General features: G+C 44.9%; 1 protein-coding gene across 7 annotated transcripts in view; it reads left to right on the forward strand.

Annotated features, from left to right (window-relative positions):
- Positions 1-22,622, forward strand: part of PCMTD1 (protein-L-isoaspartate (D-aspartate) O-methyltransferase domain containing 1) — an 84,902-nt gene that overhangs the window by 1,404 nt on the left and 60,876 nt on the right. Inside the window, exon 1 of one of the 7 annotated variants that reach the window (XM_037892635.2) lies at positions 21,089-21,111. The exons of the other annotated variants lie outside the window; for them this stretch is intronic. The gene's annotated coding sequence lies outside the window, so the exon portion shown is untranslated. Of the gene's footprint in view, positions 1-21,088; positions 21,112-22,622 lie in introns of those variants that run through there. 7 annotated transcript variants of the gene reach the window in all.

Below are 22,622 nucleotides of genomic sequence, written 5' to 3' on the forward strand. Positions count from 1 at the left end.
GTGTTTAGAGTTTGAGAGAGAGGTGGAATCACATCTCTCTGTGTCTGCTGGGTATGTGTGTCTCTCTGCAGTGCCTGCTAGCACCTTACAGTTACTGTCCTCACTAGTCTCCACTGAAAAGTCAGAGTGATAGTAGCATGGGTAGGCATATCTATGCTACCTTGAATCTAGGTAATATGGGTAACAATAGTAGCAAAGACATGGCAGCATGAGCTAGCAATTCTAGTTGATTCTAGACCCCTGCCTACCAGGTTAACTCAAGCCTGCTGTTGCTTTAGGGTTACCAACTTTCTAATCCCACAAAACCGAACACCCTAGCCCTGCCCCTTCCCCAAGCCCCGCCCCCCCAAGGGATAGCCCTGCCCCTGCCCCTTCCCCAAGCCCCGCCCCCCCAGCTCACTACTTTCCCCCTCCCTTGGTGGCTCGCTGTCCCTCACTCACTTTCTGAGGGATCTAGCTGGGGGTGTGGGCTCTGGGGTGGGGCCAGAAATGAGGGGTTCATAGTGTGGGAGGGGGCTCTGGACGGGTGCAGAGGGAGTGAGAGCTCCGGCTGGGGGGGTGGAGCTGGGAATGAGGGATTTGGGTGCAGGAGGGGGCTCCAGGCTCAGGAGATGGAGCAGAGGGCTTTACGGTGTGGGAGGGGGCTCTGGGATGCGGCAGGGGGTTGAGGCGCAGGCATACCTCTGGTGGCTCCCAGTCAGCGGAGGGCAGGGGCTAAGGCAGGATTCTTGTCTGTCCTGACTCCTAGCTGCACCCCAGAAGCGGCCAGCAGGTCCAGGTCCTAGGCGGAGGCGCGGCAGGTGGTTCTGTGCACTGCTCTTGCCCATAGGCACCACCCGTGCAGCTCCCATTGGCCGCGGTTTGCAGCCAATGGGAGTGCGGAACTGGCGCTCGGGGCAGCGGCAGCGTGTGGAACCTTGTGGCCCTCCCGCCTAGGAGCCGGACCGGCTGGCCGCTTCCGGGACGCAGCGCAGAGCCCGGACAGGTAGGGACTAACCTGCCTTACCTGTGCAGCACCTCTGACTGGACTTTTAATGCTCTGGTTGGAGATGCTGACCGGAGCCATCAGGATCCCTTTTGGACTGGGTGTTTCGCTCGAAAACCAGACACCTGGTCACCCCATGTTGCTTTAGTTGCAAATATATAACAACTCACCTTGATGAGCAGGCACAACTCCCATTAATGACAATAAATAGATTTTTGGGTCCATTCAATGACACAGATAAACACAATGAACTACACAGTCAGCATTTTTGTATTTTATATACAGTGTGCACAAAAACAAGTTAAAATAACATTAAGGTTGCAAAGTCAAGTGCTCAAAAGTTATGCATACTTGCATTTGATGTGTAAATGTGAGAATCAAGGTTGCCTGTGCTTTTTAGCTTCTCTCTGTTTGAATCAGATGACTTCCTCCATGCAGTCTGGGTGCTAGTTGGTTGGGGATGTCATTAAACATGGGAGAAATGGGCTCGCTGCCTTCATGTGCAGTGCCCAGCCTCCCCCTGGCTCTGAGCAGCCAGTGCAAGAGAGTTCAGCTTCATCCTGTAGTCCTGGGCTGGAGTATTATTCATCACTGTGGGATGGTGCATGTGCAGTCTGGTCAGTACTCGGAGCTGAAAGGTTTGAGCATGCTCACTGAGGATGGACTCTTTGGAGCTATTAGCAGCTAATGTCTAAGTCTCTATTGAGTCACTCACAAGGGTCTTTTTCCCCACCTTGCAGAGCTGATTGTGGCTTTCTGGAGCCAGCCAGTGCCTATTATTAACTTGTTCATATAACAGTAGGGCCTTGAAATCCCCACCAAGAGCAGGGTACCCTTGTGCTAGGTGCTGTACATACACATACAATAGAACCTCAAAGATATGAACACCAGAGTTATGGACTTACTGGTCAGCTGGACGCCCTGTGGAACCGGAAGTAGTCAATCAGGCAGCAGCAGAGACAAAAACAACCACCCCCCTCCCCCGCCCTCCCCCAGCAAATACTGTACTGTCTCAGGGCTTTAGCCAGGGAAGGAGTGGGGTTGGGCTGCAGCCGCAGAGTATGTGTGTGGTGGCGGGCAGGGTTCCGGGCATGGGGTGGGGGTCAGGGCTTCTGACCCTTGGGAGCACTGGGGCTCAGAACTTTAAACGCGGGGGGAGCGTTGGGGCTTGTGGAACATTTCAAAGTTACGAACAACCTCCATTCCTGAGGTATCCATAACTCTGAGTCTCTAATGTAGTAAGAGACAGTCCCTGCTCTGAGGAGCTGACAGCCTAAATAGGGTGGGAGAACAGAAGTATCATCCTTGTTTTGAGGCATCAAGACTAAAATGCGTTCGTCAAAACCACGCAGGAAATCTTTTGGAAAGTTAGAAATCAAACCTAAATTTCTCGAGTCCTAGTGCAGTGCCTTCACTACGAAGTCCACCTTCCTCTTTCTTGTACTTTGGTAAGAGAAGCAGTGTCTCAAAAGGAATTTATGGTATTCTTTCTGACCAGCCATGGATTCAGCTTTTCTCCAGTTTAAGTGTGTTTTATTCACTGAAATTACACTGGAGAGTGAGAATATCTAGTGTGACCAGACCGTTGGACCTTCTACCCCAGTCGGTGCCTGATGGGACATAATCAGGCTCCCTGAGGTAGGACAATAAATTTGTGGGTTTGGAAGTATTTTCTGATGTATCTGTAATCTTCATCTAATTTTCTGTCCTCCTTTTTTGTTAATCTCTTCATGATGCTTTTTCTCATAAGGAGATATGTCATTCCCCTCCTCCCCTGTAAGCCTATATTAAATATGATTGTAATGTTAGGTGCTCAGATACTACAATGATGAGTGGAGTATGAATGCTTGGAGAGAGACTATTTCTGCAGGACTCATGTGTTCTTGCTGTATCCTAGCCACTGCACTGTGTCAGTGGAACTCGGAATATTTGATGAGGTCAGAGAAACACTGATGCACTCACTATATTGTACAGAAAAATCAATTTGCACCTTAAGGGGTAGATTCTCTATAGGTTTAAGATATGGTTGATGTCTGTAATTTTCCCAGAACTTGCGTGGTGAGGGGTTTTTCACTCGGTAGCCAATTTGAAATATAGCGTTAGGAGTATTGGAGAGGCAGAACTGGTACACAGTGCCAAATTCTGTACACTTGAAAATGAGGCACCAGCAGGGATGCTGGAACAATTTTTATAGTGGGGTTGCTGAGAACTATTGAACCAAACTGTAAATCCTGTATATAATGGAAACCACTTCAAGTCAGGGGGTCCTGCTATACCCCCAGCACTCCTAATTCCACTACCTGTGGACACCAGTTTGCCAAAATTGGATGCATATCCACATAGAAGTTGATAGTTTCTAGCCCTGGTGAAGGTGTTGGATGTTAATCCTTGTTTTATTTTCAACATGGAAACATACTCTAAAGGGGTAAAAAGATCTTTTAATTATATAGTGTCTCAGGACTATAGGGTTGTTATAAAAGAAAGATTGATTATTATGTTGCCAAAGTGTAGATCAAACAGGCTTTAAACGTAAGAGGTAAATATTATTTTAGGGTTTTCATGCTTCCCGGAAATAAATTCGGAAGCATTCTCTAGAAAATGACTGCAGTGTGTCATTTATACATTGTGATTGGGATGTTATTTGAATACGTGTTGCAAGGAATTATGTTAAACCCTTGAAGATTAACCCAAACTACAGATTATGCAAAATTGTGTATGCAGACTGTAGCCTTTGAAGTTTTCTCAAAGCAGCTCTTAATAAAAACAAGTTTCTACAGCCCTAAAATAATCTAGAGGTGACATCAGGTGTCACCATGGAAACTCAGGCTGCATTCCTGTGTACGACTGGGTGGAGTTCTAGAATAGGGAGGTGACCTAGTGACAGGAATAAATCTGTTACTCCAGTTGGCCTGCACCAGAAAAGATTGGATTTGGCCTTCAGCTCGGAGAAAGTCTTTAAAGAAGGAAAATTGGAAAGCTCTGTATCTCATTTAACATACTGTATGGCCCAAGAAGGGTAAAGAGCTCACTGGAGAAGACCTGATTTGATGATCTAGGATACTAAAAACACAAACATCTATTTACATGTTTTGGAGGACCAAAATGTCAGATGGGGTGTCTCTTTGTGGGTCTTCTAAATCTAAATGTTTAGGTGGATTATGATTAAGGCTACGTTTATGTCACAGAGGTCATGGAAGTCACGGAATCAATGACTTCCAGAGACCTCCATGACATTCTCTGCTTCATCCCCAGGGGCTGCGGGACTCTGGAACTGGCAGCCAGTGGGGCCGTGACTTTTCCAGCAACAGGTGACAGGGCCCCCTGCAAGGTTCCAGCGACAGGTGACAGACTGCTGAGGGGGCCCTCGTCGGGGTTCCAGGGATGGATGACAGCCTCGTTTGGGGGAAGGGGGAGGAGGAAGCCTTAGGCGAGCAGCTGGGGATGTCCCGTTTTCTCTTTGGGAAATATGGTCACTGTGCAGCTCCCAGCTGCCATGGGCAGAGGGGGAACCCCACAGCTCCTAGCCACCACGGTGGTGGGGGAAACCATGGAGCCACAGCAGCAAAAGTCAGAGACAGGTTATGATGGTTTAGATTCCCCCTTCTGGTATGCCTTGTAATGCACTGGGATTTCACTGAGCCCGCCTGCTCCGCTAGCCTGGTCCCCCTCTCCCTGTTTTGCTGAATCATGCTTTCTGGCAGCACACATACATGTAGGGAGCACCAGCTGTAGACTCACACAGAGTCTTCAAACAGCTCTCTATGAGACTGTTTAGCTAGGAAATTGCCCATCACTGAAGTGCCACTTCCCTGTGGAAAGTACACCCAAAATAATTGTCTTGCGCTGTATAGAAAGATCTGCACAGCGCAAGCTCATAAAAATTTGCCCTCTCCCTCAATGTGAAGAGAGAGATGCTTCTTGGCACCCTCCTACCCCCCAAGATATGGATTGAACAAACTGGGTTATGTGAGAAACAAGAAATAAGTTTAACTACAAAAGACAGATTTAAATGATTATAAGGGATAGCAAACAGAACAAAGCAGGTTACTAAGCAAATAAAACAAAACACGCAAACCAAGCTTGATTCACTAAAGAAACAGGTTACAAAATGTAGAATTAGGCAGGATGCAGAGTTTCTGTAGCTCAGAGTTCCAGTTATGTCTCTTTATAGACTAGACTCCTCTGTCTCAGTCTGGACTCAGCTCTTGCCTCCCACCGGTCAATTCCTTTTTCTCTTCAGATACTTTCAGCAGTCTTTCTTTTTGGGTAGGAAGGCAAATGGAGAAGAGTCCTGTTTGCCTTACCCCCCAGCCTTAAATAAGATTTACATAAGGTGGGAATCTTTTGTTTCCCAGTCTTGACCTCTCACTCCTTTTAGTGAAAAATTACTAGAAGTCCAAGATAGTGTTTAGTACCAGGTGACAGGATCACCTGACCTAGTAGTGTCACAGCTATGTCCCAGGACACCTCTCAGGAAGGAGAGAGATTAGTATCTTTAAAGTCTTGTTTCTTCCTAATGGCCTTTCAAAGCTGATGGCCTATTGTCTGGTGGATGTCTCCCAAATACACACACAGTTGTAATTGATACATAGTCAATATTCCTAACTTTAGATACAGAAATTATACATGCATACAAATTGGTTAATCACATCTAGTAAATCATAACCTTTCCAATGATACCTGACATGACCCATCTTGCATAAAATATTTCTTAGGCCATATTCATATCATAGCCATATTTCTATGAAAAATATGGGGTGTAACGTCACACAGGTCACGGCTTCCATGAATTTGTGTTTATTGCCTGTGACGTGTCCGTGGACTTTTACTAAAAATAACCAAGACAAAATCTTAGCCTTAATTATGAGAGTACAGTTCACATTTTCTTTCTGATTCTATTTTTGTATCCATTTCTGTTCTTGTAAATGCTACATATTATTGTAATCCCATGTGAGATTGTTGCTTATGATTTAAAGTTACAGAGTCTTATAATTTATCTGCTTTGTCTTTGAGTTCGGAACGGAGAAAAGAGTGTGTGGATGTGAAACAAATTAATACAAGAACCTGTGAAAACCACTTTTAAAGACAGAGCTAGTACTTGTTGGAGACTTGCTGATGGTGAGCTGTCACTGAATGTAAAACTGTTCAGAAAAAAATAAAATATTTAAATATGCTTAATCAATTAAATCCAGTTAAAAATTAATGTGTTGTATTGGTACCTTTGGGGGCAATTTCCAGATACCTAAGGGAGTTAGGTGCCCAACTCTCATTAAAAGTCTTTCATGCCTCTTAGAAAATCTCAGTCATTAAATCATGCATTATCATATATACTTGGCAAAAATGTAGTACAGAAGCTTTACAAAGTCTGTTGGAAGTAGCAATTACTGTACTAAACTTTTTTCTTTTTGCTCTAAGTCTTTGGCTTGCAACTCAAAAATACAAAGATTTTTCTTCACTGAAGAGTTCCAAATTTCTACTGAAGGGGTGTGCAAAGAAACTAAGAACTAATAGGGCCACTAAAAATGTACTTTTAGAAACCATGATAGTCAGAAAATAGATTACATTTTAACCTATCACTTTAATCCTGAGATGCTGGTAGTTACATAAATCTGACAATGTTGAGATGTTCCCAAACACTAATTTTAGTAAATGACACAGTTGTTCTAAGGATTCAACTGGGTATCAACCAGACATACAGTGAAAATAATTTCTCCCCTCCAGGGTCTGACAGTTCTTTACGTCATCTGCTGGTGTTGAGCACAGCTGTGCACAGAGTAACAAACAATAGTACTAAAGGACCCATTGGGGTCAACAGGACTATTCACATGCTTAAAGCTAAGAACGTGCTTAAGTGCTTTTGTTGGATCACGACTTGTTTACTAGGGATGGGACAAATATGTTGCATGTGGAGACTAAAGGCACTGAACTTGAGGGCACTGAAAAATTAAGGTCTTGTCTACACTGGGAGTTAAGAGTAATCAACTAAAGGTAATGTGAAGAAGTTTAATGCCTGCTAAATCCCTTTGTGGACACACTGATTCAGAAGTGAAATGGCCACTTTACTTCTGAGTGAGAGCATCGACATAGATGTTTAATATGCATTAACTTCACACTTCTAATTGATTTGACTTAACTTTTCTGAATGTCCCCATGTAGACCAGCCCTAAGTGAGGTAGTGGGATTCAGACTATCTGGTTAAAACCATGCAACTAATTTCATAAAAGACAAAGACAAACTTGTTTTAATTATGCATTTATAGTGACTCTGACATTGAGTTTGCTATAACTTATAACGCCATTTTAAAATGAAAAAGTGATAATTTAAAGCAACAAAAGAAGGAATGTTGGGGAAAAGGTAGCTGTAACAGAGTAAGTCCATTTAGCAGTATCAACAACTGCTAAAAATAAAGGTTTAGACAATTTTCATTCTCTTAGCATATGCGCCGTGTGCACAGCCATTTGATAGCGTCATCATCAGCCAGGTGAAGAGCCAGTAGCTCATCGTGAAAATAAGCCAGCAGGCACTTGTCGAGGATCTGTGACATAGTCTGACATTGATCGCATCTACAGCACAGGTCATTAGAGAAACCCCATTTGAAGAGATTGGCCACACAATAACACCGTCCTAAACTGGTTCAGGGATGACCACAGGTACCTTGGCATGTCAAAACCTGGTAGGCAGCTGGTTGGATTGGTGACGAGAGAGTGCTTAATGACTGTTGTCGTTGACTACTTGTTAGACGAGATTCCACCATCATGTCATGTGCTGGCATAAGTGATCATAAAGGGCGTCTAAAAAACGGACAGACTGGCGAGTGGTCAAAGAGGTCTGAATACAGAGGGAAGTCACTGTTCTCACAGGTCTTGGCCAGGAGCATGATGTAGGCTCCCTCATAGCAGATATGGGGTGGTGCTGTGATACTAAGGGCATGTTTTCACTAGCAACGAAGGGCATGTCTTCACTAGCTGTGTAGTCGCTGCAACAGCGCTGGGAGAGAGCACTCCCAGTGCTGTAAAAAAAATCACCTCCATGAGGGGAATAGCTACTAGTGCTGGGAGCCGCCCAGCGCTGGTGCACTGTCTACACTGGCACTTTACAGTGCTGAAACTTGCAGCTCTCAGGTGGGTGTTTTTTCACACCCCTGAGCAAGAAAGTTGCAGCGCTGTAAAGTGCCAGTGTAGGCAAGCCCTAAGTATTGGCAGCCATGGCAATGGAGTTGCATGTAAAGTCCTGGTAACAGTGTGCATAGCTTTCTATGAGATGAGTCTCATGTGAGACGAGTGACGTCAGACAGGAGCAGAGCACTTTACTGTTGAATAGCAGAGGGCTGATGTTCTAAGTGTCCAGGCACTTGCACTCCATGCTGAGCTGGCCAGTTTTCTGACCAAGTTGCTTTTACAGTTAATATGTGGCAACGAGTGTTTGTTTTTACAATCAGCGTCTAAAATATGTAAAGCATACAGAAACCAAACACTTGGAAATGACAGAAAGATTGTGTAAAAATTCAGCTGCCTCCCTAGTTGAAACATTTTGTCCTGCACCCAGTGCCTTAAGAAGTAGCTGGTTTCATGACAAAGATTTTTCCGTATGATGTTGATGTCTTTTAAAATAATATCCAAATCTTAGAATAAATGAATGCAAAGCATTTTTTATCTATAACAGTTATACTTTGCATAATTTTAAAATACATATTTTCATTAAACTCATGAATAAACAACATGGCTATATAAATCCAACTTTCAGTGAAATAATGCCTTTTTCCTGATAGCTTTTAATGAATAGCTGTAGTTGTCATCAGCAATGATCAGACCCATGAATCTAATGGCAAGTAAAGCCATCTTGAAAAATCTTGCTAGAGTGAATAGCAAAGTTGAATAGAAAGTTGGTAATAAGCAGAGCACTGGAGTACATACTGTATGGAAAATCTGGCATTGGCAGGAGGACGGATAAGATGACCTAAATGGTCATTTGTTTATAACGTGTGAATCTATGAATTAATGATAGATCCAGATGTGAATGTAGTCATTATGAAATTTTAAGGGCAGTATATAATATACCATTTGACAAATGATGTGCCATCATATGTAATTGTGCAAAAATCTGTAGAAGTATAGTCCTTTAGGGTGAAATAAATGTACCACTTGCCGTTAGTTCTTGGGGCATACTACACTACAAAATTAAGTCGAATTAAGTTACAACGACTTACAGCAATCATTCTAATTAAACAGCTAGTGCATGTCCATACTATGACCCTTGTGTAGGTGGAGCACGTCCACATTAGCAGCTCTTGCATAGATACAGAGAGCAGTGCACCGTAGGTAGCTATCCCACTGTGCAGTTGGCCACCATCTGCTGCAGGGTGTACTGGAAAGGGTTTGCGATACCTAGGGGCAGGCACAGTGTCCCATCATGCAGCTTTCTCCATTTCATCATTCCATGGGCTTCCTAGTACATTCAGTGGACCGTTAGTTCTGGGCTCAAAACAAGCTCTGAGTGGTAGGATTGCATCATTATGGGATAATGAGCATTGGCTGCAGAACTTTTGGATGCACAAAGCCACCTTCCTGAAACTGTGTACGGTACTCACCACAGCCTTATGACATAGGGACACTAAAATGAGAGCAGCACTAACTGTGGAGAAGCAAGTGGCAATCACTGTGTGAAAGCTGGCAATGCCAGACTGCTACCAATCAAGCCAGGAATCAGTTTGGAGTGGAGAAATCCACCCTAGGGGTTACTGTGATGCAAGTGTGCAGGGCCATTAATCACCTCCTGCTATGAACAACTGTAACTCTGGGCAATTTGTGTGAAATAGGGAATCCCATTGCTGCAAAACCATCCACTAACTACTGTGGGGCAATAGATGGCACACATATCCCCATTTTGGCCCCAGACTACCTTGTGATGGAGTACATAAACAGAAAGGGCTACTTTTCTATGGTATTGCAGACTGTCTTGGATCACTGTGGTCGTTTCCCCGACATCGACGTAGGCTTGTCAGGGAAGGTGCATGACACACACATCTTTAGGAAAATGGGCCTGTACAGAAAGCTGCAAGCAGGGACTTTCTTTCCAGACCAGAGGATTACCATTAGGGATGTGGAAATTCCAGTAGTGATCCTGAGAGACTCAGTCTACCCCTTGCTCCTGTGGCCCATGAAGCCTTACACCAACCATGTTGACAGCAGCAAGGAGCACTTCAACAACAGGCTCAGCTGTTGAATGCCCTTTTGGCCACTTAAAGGGGCACTGGTGTTGTCTCCTCAGGAAGTTAGACCTCAGTGAGGTTATAGCTGCCAGCTGTGCCCCTCATAATATATGTGAATCAAAGGGGGAGAAGTTTTCCCAGGGGTAGAGTGTGGAAGTGGAGTGGCTGTCTGCTGCTTTTGAGTGGCCAGATACTAGGACTGTAAGAGGGGCCCAACGGGAGCTATTTGGATCAGGGAGGCTCTGAAGGAGCATTTTAACAATGGGCCACATTCATTTGTGTTGCCGTAATGTGTTTAGCAAGGGTGTTTTTTTTTTTTTTTTTCAGCATGGTAGGAACCTTGTAATGATTACTGTGTGTGCTGCTGTAACACTGCAAATGCATCTGTTGGTACTGTCTCTAAATGTTAACAGTAGTCACCATATGTTGGAGAATAATAAAGATTCATTCACTTTCCATAAGTTCAGGTTTATTTCACACCCATGCAATCACAATTATGTATTGGTAACCTGAACTTCATACATACGAAGAAAAGTATCTTTAAAGGGGAAGGAACAGGAAATTCACAAGCACATTTGCCAATGAGGATGTTGGAGCTGGGTGTATGTCCAGCTGCCATTCTGCAAATTGTTCCACATGGTGGAGTGCCTGGGGTACTCCTGAGATCCCTGAGGAAACGAGGAGTGTGTGGGAGATGTGTTCAGCCTGGGACCACAACATGTCTGTTTGCTACCTCAGCAGCACTATCATCTTTTCGTGCCCTGTCTGCTATTCTGATTATCTCTTCACAATTTCTCACTGATTGCCTCCCTCCATGCTCTCTGCTCACAATCTGAAGCATCCGATGACTGCAGAACCCCCTTGAACATGTCTGTCTTACCCCTCCAGTTTCTTTTCCTTATCTAAGTGATGTGCTCCCCCAGTGTGCGGGAGAATGTCAAGGGCATATCTGCAGTGGCTAAATAAACCATAGACAGAGGTGTTGTCAGTGCATTTACACCCTTGATCTAAACAAGTAACATCTTTCTCACTTTCCCCTGGCACTCACACAGTGTGATGGTAGCCCCAGCCATGGTGAGGATGACCTGGGGGGAAAGGGCTAACTTGGGACAAGCTGGGGGGATAGCCATGGGGTATTAGTGCCAGCACATAGGGCTACTGTACTGGATACTGTCACCATTTCTCACAGGTGGGGGTGAATGCAGTTGGTATCTCATTTCTGAGGTTAACTGAGGCTGCAAGGATCCAGCTCTTGCATGCATGTGGCTGCAGACCAGGAGTGCATACTGCTATGGTGCCTGCTGAAGTAATTGCTGAATGGCGTGGCAAAGTTTCCTACCGTGTGGAAAGAAAGCAGTCTTCCCAAGAAACCTTTGGCAGAGGATTGCTGATTACCTCCCGGAAAGTTTCGTAGAGATCTCTATGGAGGATTCATGGGACATTCCGGTGTGCATAAACTAACTTTTCCACAGGGCCCCTCTACCCAGCTGTTCAGGGCAATGAAAAGCAGATAGAAACTATTCCAGCATTGGTTATTTCACTACCTCTTTTAGCCTGATTTTAAAAAGCAGTACACGACCAGATGGGTCCCTGCAATATTGAAGCAGAATGAGTACTTACCAGAGGTTCCCTCCTCTGCATCAGGCTTGGCAGAGCTGGGCTGTGAGACTTATTTGCTAGGCTGCTCAGCAGTTGAAAAGAGGGTTCTGGCTCGCCATGCCTCCAGATCTCTCTGCCACCTGTTGCCTGTCCCCCATCCTCTTCTGCCTCCACCTCTTTGTCCAGTATGTCGTTCTATGGGTTCGCTCCAGTGGCCAGTGACTCCAGCCCTCCCAAAGTATCCACGGGGTTCTTGGCAGTGGAGGTGGGGTCACCCGCCAAGGATGGCGTGCAGCTCCTTGTAGAAGTGGCATGTCTTTGGCTCCACACCAGAGGAGCTATTTGCCTCCCTTGCCTTATGGTGCGCCTGCCTCAGCTCCTGGATTTTTATGCGGCACTTCCCTGAGCAATCTGGCTGTAGCTATCAAAGTTCCTGTGGCTGGAACAAAGCTGTGACTGCACAACCTCCTCTCCTCACAAACCCAGGAGATCCACCACCACCTGTGTACTCCAGGCAGGAACATATATGCTTCGTGGAGGTGGCATGGTCAACTGGGCAGTTGTTTTCCACGCCAAGCAAACAGGAAGAGCAATTTCAAAAATTCCTGGGGCTTTAAAGGGAGAGGGTCATTCACCTGTGTACGTGGCTGCAGGGCAGCAGACTTCAAAACGGTGACCGGAGCAGTCATTGTGGGACACCTCTTGAAGGCCACTTCGGATGACGTAAGCAATGCAGTGTCAACTGCATCACAAAAAGGTCTGCCTCCTGTCCAGGTGGTTTTATTAAGTTGGTGTAGCAAGCGAGTTAAAGCGATGGGAGGGGCATTGCAGTGTGTACATCTCCGTAGTTAGGTCACTGTAAGCTGCATTACATCGACTTAACTTTGTAGTGTTGACATGCCCTTATTTTCTCATGAGTGAAGGGGGAACCTCATCTGTCAAGCAATCTCTCTCTGGAGTTTAATTACATGTTTATATTTTTTTGGGAAAATATAATACATGTAGAGAGGTAGCTTTTAAAAAGGATCAGTCCTCATAGTTCTCATTGTGATAAAGTCACTAGTTGTTGTTATAAACTGAGTCCCATCCAGTAAATGGCCCTCTTTGATGCAAATGAAAGACATTCTTCCCTCAGATGAGAGAGTAAATTATAATACTGGAAGAAGGTTAAAACTTCATGAAGATCCTGTTAAAAATAATGCTTCTGAGGATATCAACAGTATAAAGATTATCCAGGGTGGGTATCTGCAATAAGCACGGTCAAGAGAAATTGAGATATTACCAGGTGACAGTCTCTCTTGATTTAGCATTTTTTTTCCCTTTTTAAAAAAGCTAGGTGACTTTCTTTGACCCATTCTCATGCACCTACCATCCTGTGAAGGCAGATATTCATCCTAGATCAGGAAGAACAGACAGTTGGGGGTAATGATTTGGTAACTATATACCTCCAGAACAATCACAATTACAGTGTTTGTTTAGAGACAGCCAAATAACTGCAGACTAACATTGCTGAAAGCATGAATTCCCAAGACTGGCACATATGGGATATTAGTTTCAGTGAACAGCTAATTCAAGTGAAATCATGATGTCATGATTTTGGTGTATTGAAGTCATGCTGAATAGGGTTAGGTGCTTTTCACTTTCGCCAGTTTGACTTTGAAGGAGTTGGTCTCCAACTGTCAGCTTTTCAGAGCAACTCCGGGTTTATGGTTAAGAGCACATTAAGGTTAAAAAAGAAAAATCACACATTACTGTTCTCAAAATGAACCATTAGAAACCAGGGAATTTTAAACCTTGAAACTGAACAGTTAAAATAACAAATAATTAACACTATTTCTTAAACCAGACCAAACCAAAACACACACTTCCGGCCATTGACTCTTCCATAATATCTAGGACATATTAACTTTTGAACTACCATGGGTAGGAATCCGACATCTATACATTTTTACCTGCACTCATGATTTTAACATTGTTCCAGGACTGAATAGCTAGTTCTAGACCTTAAACTAGTGTATTTACAGTTCCTGTCTTAGTAAAAAGTTGTTTATCTTTTCCTCACGGAGATTATATCATTGGAGGAACTTCAGTTAACAGATACTAACCCATATTTTTAATCTCTGAAGTCTGAAGCCACAATTTTTAAAAATGCTTTCTTTACTGAAACAGGATCAGCAATTTTTCCCCCTACACTTAATGACTGATTGCAAGTTAGGAGCTAAGATACATAGATAGGACTAAAACATTTCTTAATCTAAGATGACATTACAATTTTATCAGGCAGGAACACTCAGATATTTTCACAACTGGCACAGAGGGCTTTGATCCTGTTCGGGGCATTTGGTCACTATTGCTATTGAGTAATTCTATCATTTCGATATAGATGATAAAGTAAAACCATCAACATGAAGTCTAGCCAACTGTCCTGCCCCCTTCCCCCCCTCCCCCCCCAAGTTCAACATAGCTTCATGTAGTGGACTATACCTGCCCCTATTAACCTTTATGGCTTTACATTTAAGTCTTCAATTTGTTTGTAAAAGCTTGCTATGAGCAAAGTGAGCTACAGAGTTGGTAAGTACAGAGAATGAAAACCTGCAGTACTGTGCTCCAGGAAACTGGTGGAAGTTGAAGGCTAGTTTTAAAACCTGAATAGATTTGAAAAAGATGTTTTAAGATTTGAAACTGACAAATATAACTATTGTTTGGAAGAGGGTGAAGTCAAAAGAGGAACCAGAAAAATGACATGTAAATTTAGGGTAAAAAAATGAAATAGCATACTTATTTTTTGTTCTTATAATAGTTTATCTTCTTTACAGCCTATATAGTTACATGGGAAGGGTCACATTCGTGGTTAGGCTTGGTTTTGATTCTAACATCTCTTTTCATAACTGGAAACTAATACAGATCTCTCCGTTACCTTAGTATATATTTAGGCCTGATCTTGTGATTGATTGTGCATGGGTTTGTCTGTACACCTTCACTTGCAGGGTTGGTGCCTCAAGAATGATGTGGACATTATGCACCACCAAGACTTTTGGTAGGGAGAGTGTATATCTAAAGCGTGGGAGTGTGGTGGGGAGGAGAGGATTTTGAAACTGTATGAAAAAACTCAGCTAGATGGAATTAATTGTACAAGGTGGAATTTGGACATCAGACCAGGTGTACTATCCCTAACTTTGTGACAGGCACTCTTAAACAAGGGAGATTGTACTGCTCCATGGACATATATTGACCCATCAGTTATGAAGTTATAATCCATTTTAGAATTACATCTGAATCAATCTGAGGGCCAAATTTAAGAATCCTACCTTAGCATCCGTTTGTGCATGCACAATTTTGTGTATCTAATTATTTGTGCATGAACATACCACCATGCTCATGTGCAAAAAGCCATTTGTGCTTAAATAGTTTGCACTTACATATTTGATCATCTGCACACACAGCAGATTGGTTTTTTTGAAATTTTGATCCTAATTCTTATGCCTAAAACCTTCAACCTGGTAGAAGTCACTAGTTATCCTCCCAAAAGTGTGATTTAAAGTGACACAATCAATTAAAAAAACAGTACTTCTGTCTTCTAAGGAATACATTTTGTTTTACTTGCTAATAACATTTAATCTGTTGTCCATCTGACAGTGCTTTCAGTAGTCAGTTTTGCTCCTTTGTACGGTAAACGTTTCCTTATGTTTGTGTGGTGCTTTTGCACAGCAGGAAGAGAGAGGAAAATAAATTTAAAAGTGGAAGTGGAGGAGCAGGTGTTGTAACTGAAGCTTCTTGAACCACTTCTTGAAATTTGGCTTCATTACAGTTGATGTGTCGCTTTCTAAATGTCCCTTTAAGTAGTTTACCAGTTGTTTCTGTGGTTTCCTCCTTAAGTGTGCAGAGAAGAAATAAGTGCTTATATTTTCCCATGCTCTGTCAAAATGAGATGCAACTCAGTCAATTGTGCAGTCTTCATAATAAGATCATCTGTCACTTTTCTTGCATCTGTTGGCCAGCAGTGGAAATGGGGCTGACCTTTAAATTCTCACTGTTAAGCTGATGAGTTGAACATCTCATTTAAATAAATGTACTATTTTTCACCTGGTTATTATTTCAGGCTATGTGCGTATTTGCTTACAAATCATTGCATCTACTTACTTTGGTTCCCTTTTATCTAGTTTGCTTTGCAACCTAAGGTTAAGAAATACATTCTTGAGCCCAAGTTTGAGAAAACTGAGGGGAGGCTTGGGATGAAGCCCTTTTTAATGTGAATTAGACATCAAGCTCCTTTCTTAGAAAAGGGGGTTGGATTTGCAGGGGAGCCAGAGCTATCTTTATGGGACTTGATCAGTGTTCCCTCAATTTTTTTACTTTCATGTGCAGAATGAATTTTGTTATGTGCACCAATGTCACACATCACCTCCGTATTGGTGCACAAAACAAAATTCATGTGGTGGGGGTTGGGCCGAAGGGTTCGGAGTGTGGGAGGGGGCTCAGGGCTGGGGCAGAGAGGGTTGGGGTGCGGAGCGGGGGTGAGGGATCTGGTTGGGGGTGCGGGCTCTGGGGTGGGGCCTGGGAGGATTTGGGGTGCAGGCTACCCTGGGGCTGTGGTGGGGAGAGAGGACTCCCCCAGACCTCTCTTGCTGCAGCAGCTTGGGGCCGGGGGAGAGGCGCCTCTCCCCAGCTGTGGCAGCTCTGGCGGGCCTGGGCCAGGCCGAGGGAGGGGCTCCTCTCCCCCCGGCCATGGCAAGTCCGTGCTGGGGCTGGTAGGGAGGGGCAGCTCTCCCCCCGGCTACAGCAAGTCCGTGCTGGGGGAGGGGCACCTCTCCCCGCCGGTGTCGCCGCCCTGAGCCCCTGCACGGGGTTTATTAGGCAGTTGTGCAGCCACAAAGCTTAGAGTGAACTTAGGACTCGGTAGTTTCCCAGGCAGTAGACCAGGGGTCGGCAGTCTTTCAGAAGCGGTGTGCCGAGTCTTCATTTATTTACTTTAATTTAAGGTTTCGCATGCCAGTAATACATTTTAATATTTTTTAGAAGGTCTCTTGCTATAAGTCTATATATTATATAACTAAACTATTGTCGTATGTAAAGTAAACAAGGTTTTCAAAATGTTTAAGAAGCTTCATTTAAAATTAAATTAAAATGCTGATCTTATGCCGCCGGCCCGCTGCCAGCCTGGGGTTCCGTTCACCTAGGCTGGCAGAAGGCTGAACGAGGCCTGCGGCCGGGACCCCGGCTGGCAAGGGGCCAGCAGCCAGAACCCCAGACAGGCAGCAGGCTGAGTGGGGCCTGTGGCCAGGACCCCAGCTGGCAAGGGGCCGGCAGCCAGAACCCCAGTCTGGCAGTGGGCTGAGCGGCTCAGCCCGCTGCCACTCAGCCCACTGCCAGCCAGGGTCCCGGCTGCCGGCCCCTCTCAGCCCACTGCCTATCTGGGATCCCGGCCATGCCCACGAAGAGTGGGAACCTACCTTCTCCCTGGTTCTAGCCCATTCTCTTCCTCCCTCTCTCTCTCTCTCTCTCTGCACTGAGCTGAGGTGGGAGTGCACTGAGCATAGGGCTGGGGATGAAGGAGCAGGCTGGGGGTTGGGGTGCAGGGTCTGGCCAGGAGCTAGAATGAGGTAGGGGGCTCAGGGTTGGGGCAGGAGGTTTGGGTGTGGAGTGCTTACCTGGGCAGCTCCCATTGGGTGCGAGGGGTGCAGGTGGGAATGGGGGGGGGGGGCGGGTGCAGGAACTCCCATTTGGTGCTCGGGGGGGGTGGAAGTCTGGAGGGGGGGCAAAAGTCAGGGCATGGGGTGGGGGCTGCGGGTGTACGAGGAGGGTGCAGGAGTCAGGGCCTGGGATGTGGGGGGTGCTGGAGTCGGGGCTGGGGTCGTGAAGGGGTGCAGGGGTCAGGGCAGAGGGCTGGGGGCATGTGAGGGGGGTGCAGGGGTCAGGGCAGAGGCCTGGGTGTGGGGGGGGGGGTTTATGGGTCAGGGCAGAGGACTGGGGGTGTGGGCTAGGGTCGTGGGGGTGGTCCCAGCCCACTGCCCAGAGCAGCTCGCGGCAGGGGTCTGAAGGGGATATGCCCTGATTCTACCTCCCTTCTCCAAGGCCCCATCCCCACCTCTTCTCCGCCTCCTCCCCAGAGCAGTGAGCACAATGTGGCTCCGCTTCTCTTCTCCCCCTCCCTCTCAAGGGCGATCAGCGGCAGGGAGGGAGAGGAGGAGGGACAGGAACCCAGCATGCTGGGGGAAAAGGCCGGGGAGGTGGGGAGCTTGCCTGCCCTGCAGCAGCAGCTGGCAGGACCAAGCTTCTTCACCCTGCCCCCGTGGGGGGCAGAGAAGAGTGGGCTGGGGCGGGCAAGATTTTTAATGGCCTGCTGCTGCCTGCCGGGGTCCGGGCCTGGGTTCGGCAGTGGGCTGAGCAGGGACGGTGGCTGGGACCCGGCAGGCAGCAGCGTGCCATTAAAAATCACATGCCATAGGTTGCCGATCCCTGCAGTAGACTATTCTGTGTTACAGGCCATGATGGGCCTTAGCAATAGTACAAGCTGTGACAGCGTTGTAGTTTTAAGTAGGTGGGTTGAGCACTGGAAATATGATTTGAGGATCAAAAGGGAGTGGGGGCAGATACAAATGGGTATTTATAGTCTGTCTCTGACAAGACAGCCCTGAGAAGTAATCCTGTTATGGAATTAATACTGGTGTGCCAACTTGAACAAAATTCCAATATTTCCTCATTGATCCCTGCCATTCACAAAATATAGTGCACAAAATAAAAACACTTGCTCCCACATTAACTACATGATTTGCCTGTAAAAAGATAAAAACTGAGTACAGACAAAAGAATGTCCTATCATGGAGCCTGTTTCAGTTTTTTTTAACTACCAATGGTTTGGAAACAACATTCTTTCCTTTGGTAAGGAAAGAAACTGCCACTCAACAACAGTAGCATCAGATGACTGAGCAGCATTGGTGGATGCAGTGCCACTTTGCTGGTCGATTGCTGGCTGTGCAGGATCTTGAGTTTGTAGTGTTGAGTCCGTGTTCATCCCAGGATTTTAAAGGGATAAGGTGGGTGAGATAATATGACTGGGTATACCAGGCCCGCTGTGGGAGGCCTCATGGCCCTGCCACACCCCGCCCGAAAAAAGGGCAATGGAGAGGGTCCTCCAAGCTGCCTACAGTGGCTGTGTGGGACAGCCAATCAGGGCCCAGCAGTCTAATATAAAAAGAGCTGTAGGGCCAGAGGGAGTTCAGTTCCTTGCTGGAGCTGGAGGAGTGTGGCTGATGTGTGGCTGGCTGACAGAGCTACAGGATCTCGGATGAGGTAGTGCTGCCAGAAGCCAGGGAGAGCGAGAAGGAGCCCTGAGCTGGTTGCGGGGACTTCATCCGGACAAGGCCCTGAGGTAAGGTTGAAGACAGCACAGGGCCCCAGGGAAGTGGTCCAGGTAATTAGAGCAGCAGTGTGACTTAGATAAAGGGACACAGCAGATAGTTGCTATCTACAGGGTCCCTTGGATGGGACCTAGAATAGTGGGCGGACCCAGGTCCACCTTCATTAGCCATTGTGGGAAGTGGCCTGGACAGTGAGGCACCCCAGAGGGGGCCACTTAACTATAGTGGCCCAGCTGGAGAGCTGTAGCAAGGAAGCCCCAAGAGGGTGAAAACATTGTCTCCAGGGAGGGAGCCCTGGGGTCTGCTATCCCAGAGGAGGGACAGTCAGAGTGTGTGTGTGTGCAGGCGCGCACTCAGCCAAGGGAGTGCTCACAAGAGGTGATTGCACCCCGTTACAAATAATATCTTAATTGGACCAACCCCAGACTTGAAGAAGAGCCCCGTACAGCTCGAAGGCTTGTCTCTTTAACAAACAGAAGTTGGTCCAATAAAAGATATTACCTTACCCACCTTGTCACTCGGATCTTGAGGGTAAATTGGGAGGAAGAGTTTGCAGCATAGCAGTGGGGGAAGAGGATGAGGAAATGAAGAATCACTAATTTTATGCCTCCAGGCTCTAAGCCTTTAAAATAAACACCAGATAGGATTTGCCATGTGCCTCAAGCTAAGAGCTATCCACATTACAAGCTTATTGCCTACTACCATAGGATCCTACTGAAGCACTTTACTTGGTATTTGAAGGGTCAGGCCCTTAGTATACTAGGCCCATATCCTTTTTTTCTTTAGACAAAGACTTGACTGTGTATTCTTGTAGAGACCAACAATCTGTATTAATACATAGCTCTAGGATGAGGTTTCAAATGTCAGGAATGTAGCCATCTGCTATTTTTAGCCTTGACCTCGCTTGTATATTCTTTTGCTGCAGCAGTTACGCCATAAACCAACCTTAAGTCATGCTCAAAAGCATTGATTGTCATATATAAAAGGCTAGGTGTGCACTTTTAGCTGTGATCAATCTAATCTGTGTAATATCCTAATCTTGAGTAAAGTATGATGCGTAACACATCTCCACAATACCTGGGTTTATGGCAACTTCATTTCTTGTGCATCAGGTTTGTGTAATATTTCTCAAAACGTGGTAAATACTCTTTCAGACATTTTTCTTTTCTTTTATCTGTATGATAGTTGGTTTATATGCAGGTGTCTTGACTCTGGGCTCTGTGAAAGCTTTGAAAAATATAAGGTGTACAGTGATGGACCGTAATACTACTTCAGACTGGTTTCAAAAATAAAAATATAAAGATTACCTGCAATTTGTTGTTTTTTCAAAAATTGACTGTTTCATGGAAGGAGAGGTTGACTTTATTTTTTTTATACTTAAACGACAGCTACACATGGGTTTACATTCTTAGACTTACGACATACTGAAATAATAGCATGAAATGAATTTACCTGTTCATCTTAATGGGGTGTTTAAAATTTAAAGTCTAATGACTACTGAAACTCCATCATGGTTAATGATTTTCCCCTTGGTCATTCTGTGAGTAATATCCAGCTAATTCTGTGTTCTGTTAGGGTTGGAAGTGACTCTTATTTGAAATACTAATGTTCCAGTTATATGAAACAAATAATCGCAAACTTTTCAAACTATGGACTGATTAATGCAGTAGTTCACGGGCCACCTCTTGGCCCACTCAGAATCATATGGACCATCTTTCTGTCAGTTTGCTATTATGTATCTATACAAACGGCTTACGTGGAAAACAAGGTTGCATTTTTAGCTGTTTAATGCAATAAGTGAGTTGTATGTTTTTGGAAAAACATAAGTGTTGTCTAGTTTTGGTCCTCATTTCTTCACCTTCTCATCTAATCTTTCTCAGAGATGGTAACAAAGAGAAACTACAATCGTGACTATCCTGCTCACTGCAAGTCATCAGCTAATGCTCTACAAATTATCAGTGGTATGTGAATCTGTTCTACAGCATAGTGCTGCAAGTGCAAATAGAATATTCCTCTGGGATGAAAATGATGCTTTTGAAGAGGGCCAGTTCAATATAGGGCTTAGAGGAGCATAAGTGGTGTATAGGCCTTGTCCTGGCCCTCTCCTGGGGGTGAATTTGGCTTCTGTTAAATATTGATTGTGGATAATTGAGCGCCTTGTTAATATCCATGTTTAAACATATGCTAAAGTATAGTTTACATTTCCATCACTGTTTAAAGTGTTACGCTTCCTTAGTGCAGCTTATGGTATCTTATAAATCTCCTATTAAACTTGTACCATCAGCAAAGTCAGTTAAGCTTAATAAACTAAAATATTTTTGAGTGATGCTCTTTCTGTCTTTAAATGCTAAATTGATAGAACTATAAAAATGGGCTAAGTGGAATAAGAAGAAAAATATAACCTTAACTTTCTCAGAATTTCTATTATTGAAATTACTATTACTATTATTATTATTACAGATTTTTTCATCCATTGGGTTGATCAAGTTGTGTTTTTAATGATATGTTTGTTTAGTATAGGTTCAGATTTTGTCAGCTAATGACACTAACACTTTTGTAAACCAAGGAAAACACTTCCTTTGAACATGTCAGTGTGGACCCCAGTGTGCCTCATGAGAATGATACCAGAGGGTTTTTTTTAATAGTATCCGTTGTATCCGTGCCATGTGTATGCCCTCTGTCCTCATGCTCCTACACGAGTACAAAGGGGTGGGGTGACACCCCCTCTCCTTCAGTTCCCTCTTCCCGCCCTCACAACATTCATATAACTGCCATAATGTGTATCAATCTGTCTGGATTAAGTGTTGATGGTTAGACCCCCTCCCCTGTGTAGGGCTTCTTAACAGGGTGGTCAAAACCTGTGAACTTCAAGCCCTGCCCATCCTGCAGTTAGCTAGTTTCCCTGAAAGATAGACACTGCAGGTATATCTGCTGTTTAGGAGTCATATATATATATATGTTGAGCAGATATTTCTCCACAAGAACACAGAAGTTGAGATATGAGTCTGAAGTATTGTCTTCTGGAACAATCCATGAAGGTCTCATCAGACCCTGAGGAGACAAGCTCCAGAGTTCTGCTAGTGGGCAAGTCAGGATTGTCCAATGCTTTTATCTAGCAGGCAAGTGATGCCGAAGATCAGCACTGAGCAGATGGTGCGAAGAGAAGACCCAACACTGACACCTCCAGCACTGAAGCAGACATCAGGATCATTGGCACTGAAGCTGGCACCAACAACGCTGGTACCAAAGTTCAGCACTGATAGGAAGTGCTGCAGGTATAGAGGCAACAACTCCAGGAGTAGGTCAGTGTCCTTCCATCAGGACAAACTATGTAAAGTGTCTAGAAATAAAACCACCAAAGCCTGCACAGTGGTGAGGGCTGGTGGCAATGTTCCCTCTAATTTTTGACAGGCCGTGTGCGCAAAAAAATTCTTCTGTCCAAATTTTTGACAAGCTGTGTGCGCAAAAAGTT

The sequence above is a fragment of the Chelonia mydas genome, chromosome 2 (assembly GCF_015237465.2).
Source record: "Chelonia mydas isolate rCheMyd1 chromosome 2, rCheMyd1.pri.v2, whole genome shotgun sequence".
Classification (NCBI taxonomy): Eukaryota; Metazoa; Chordata; order Testudines; family Cheloniidae; genus Chelonia; species Chelonia mydas.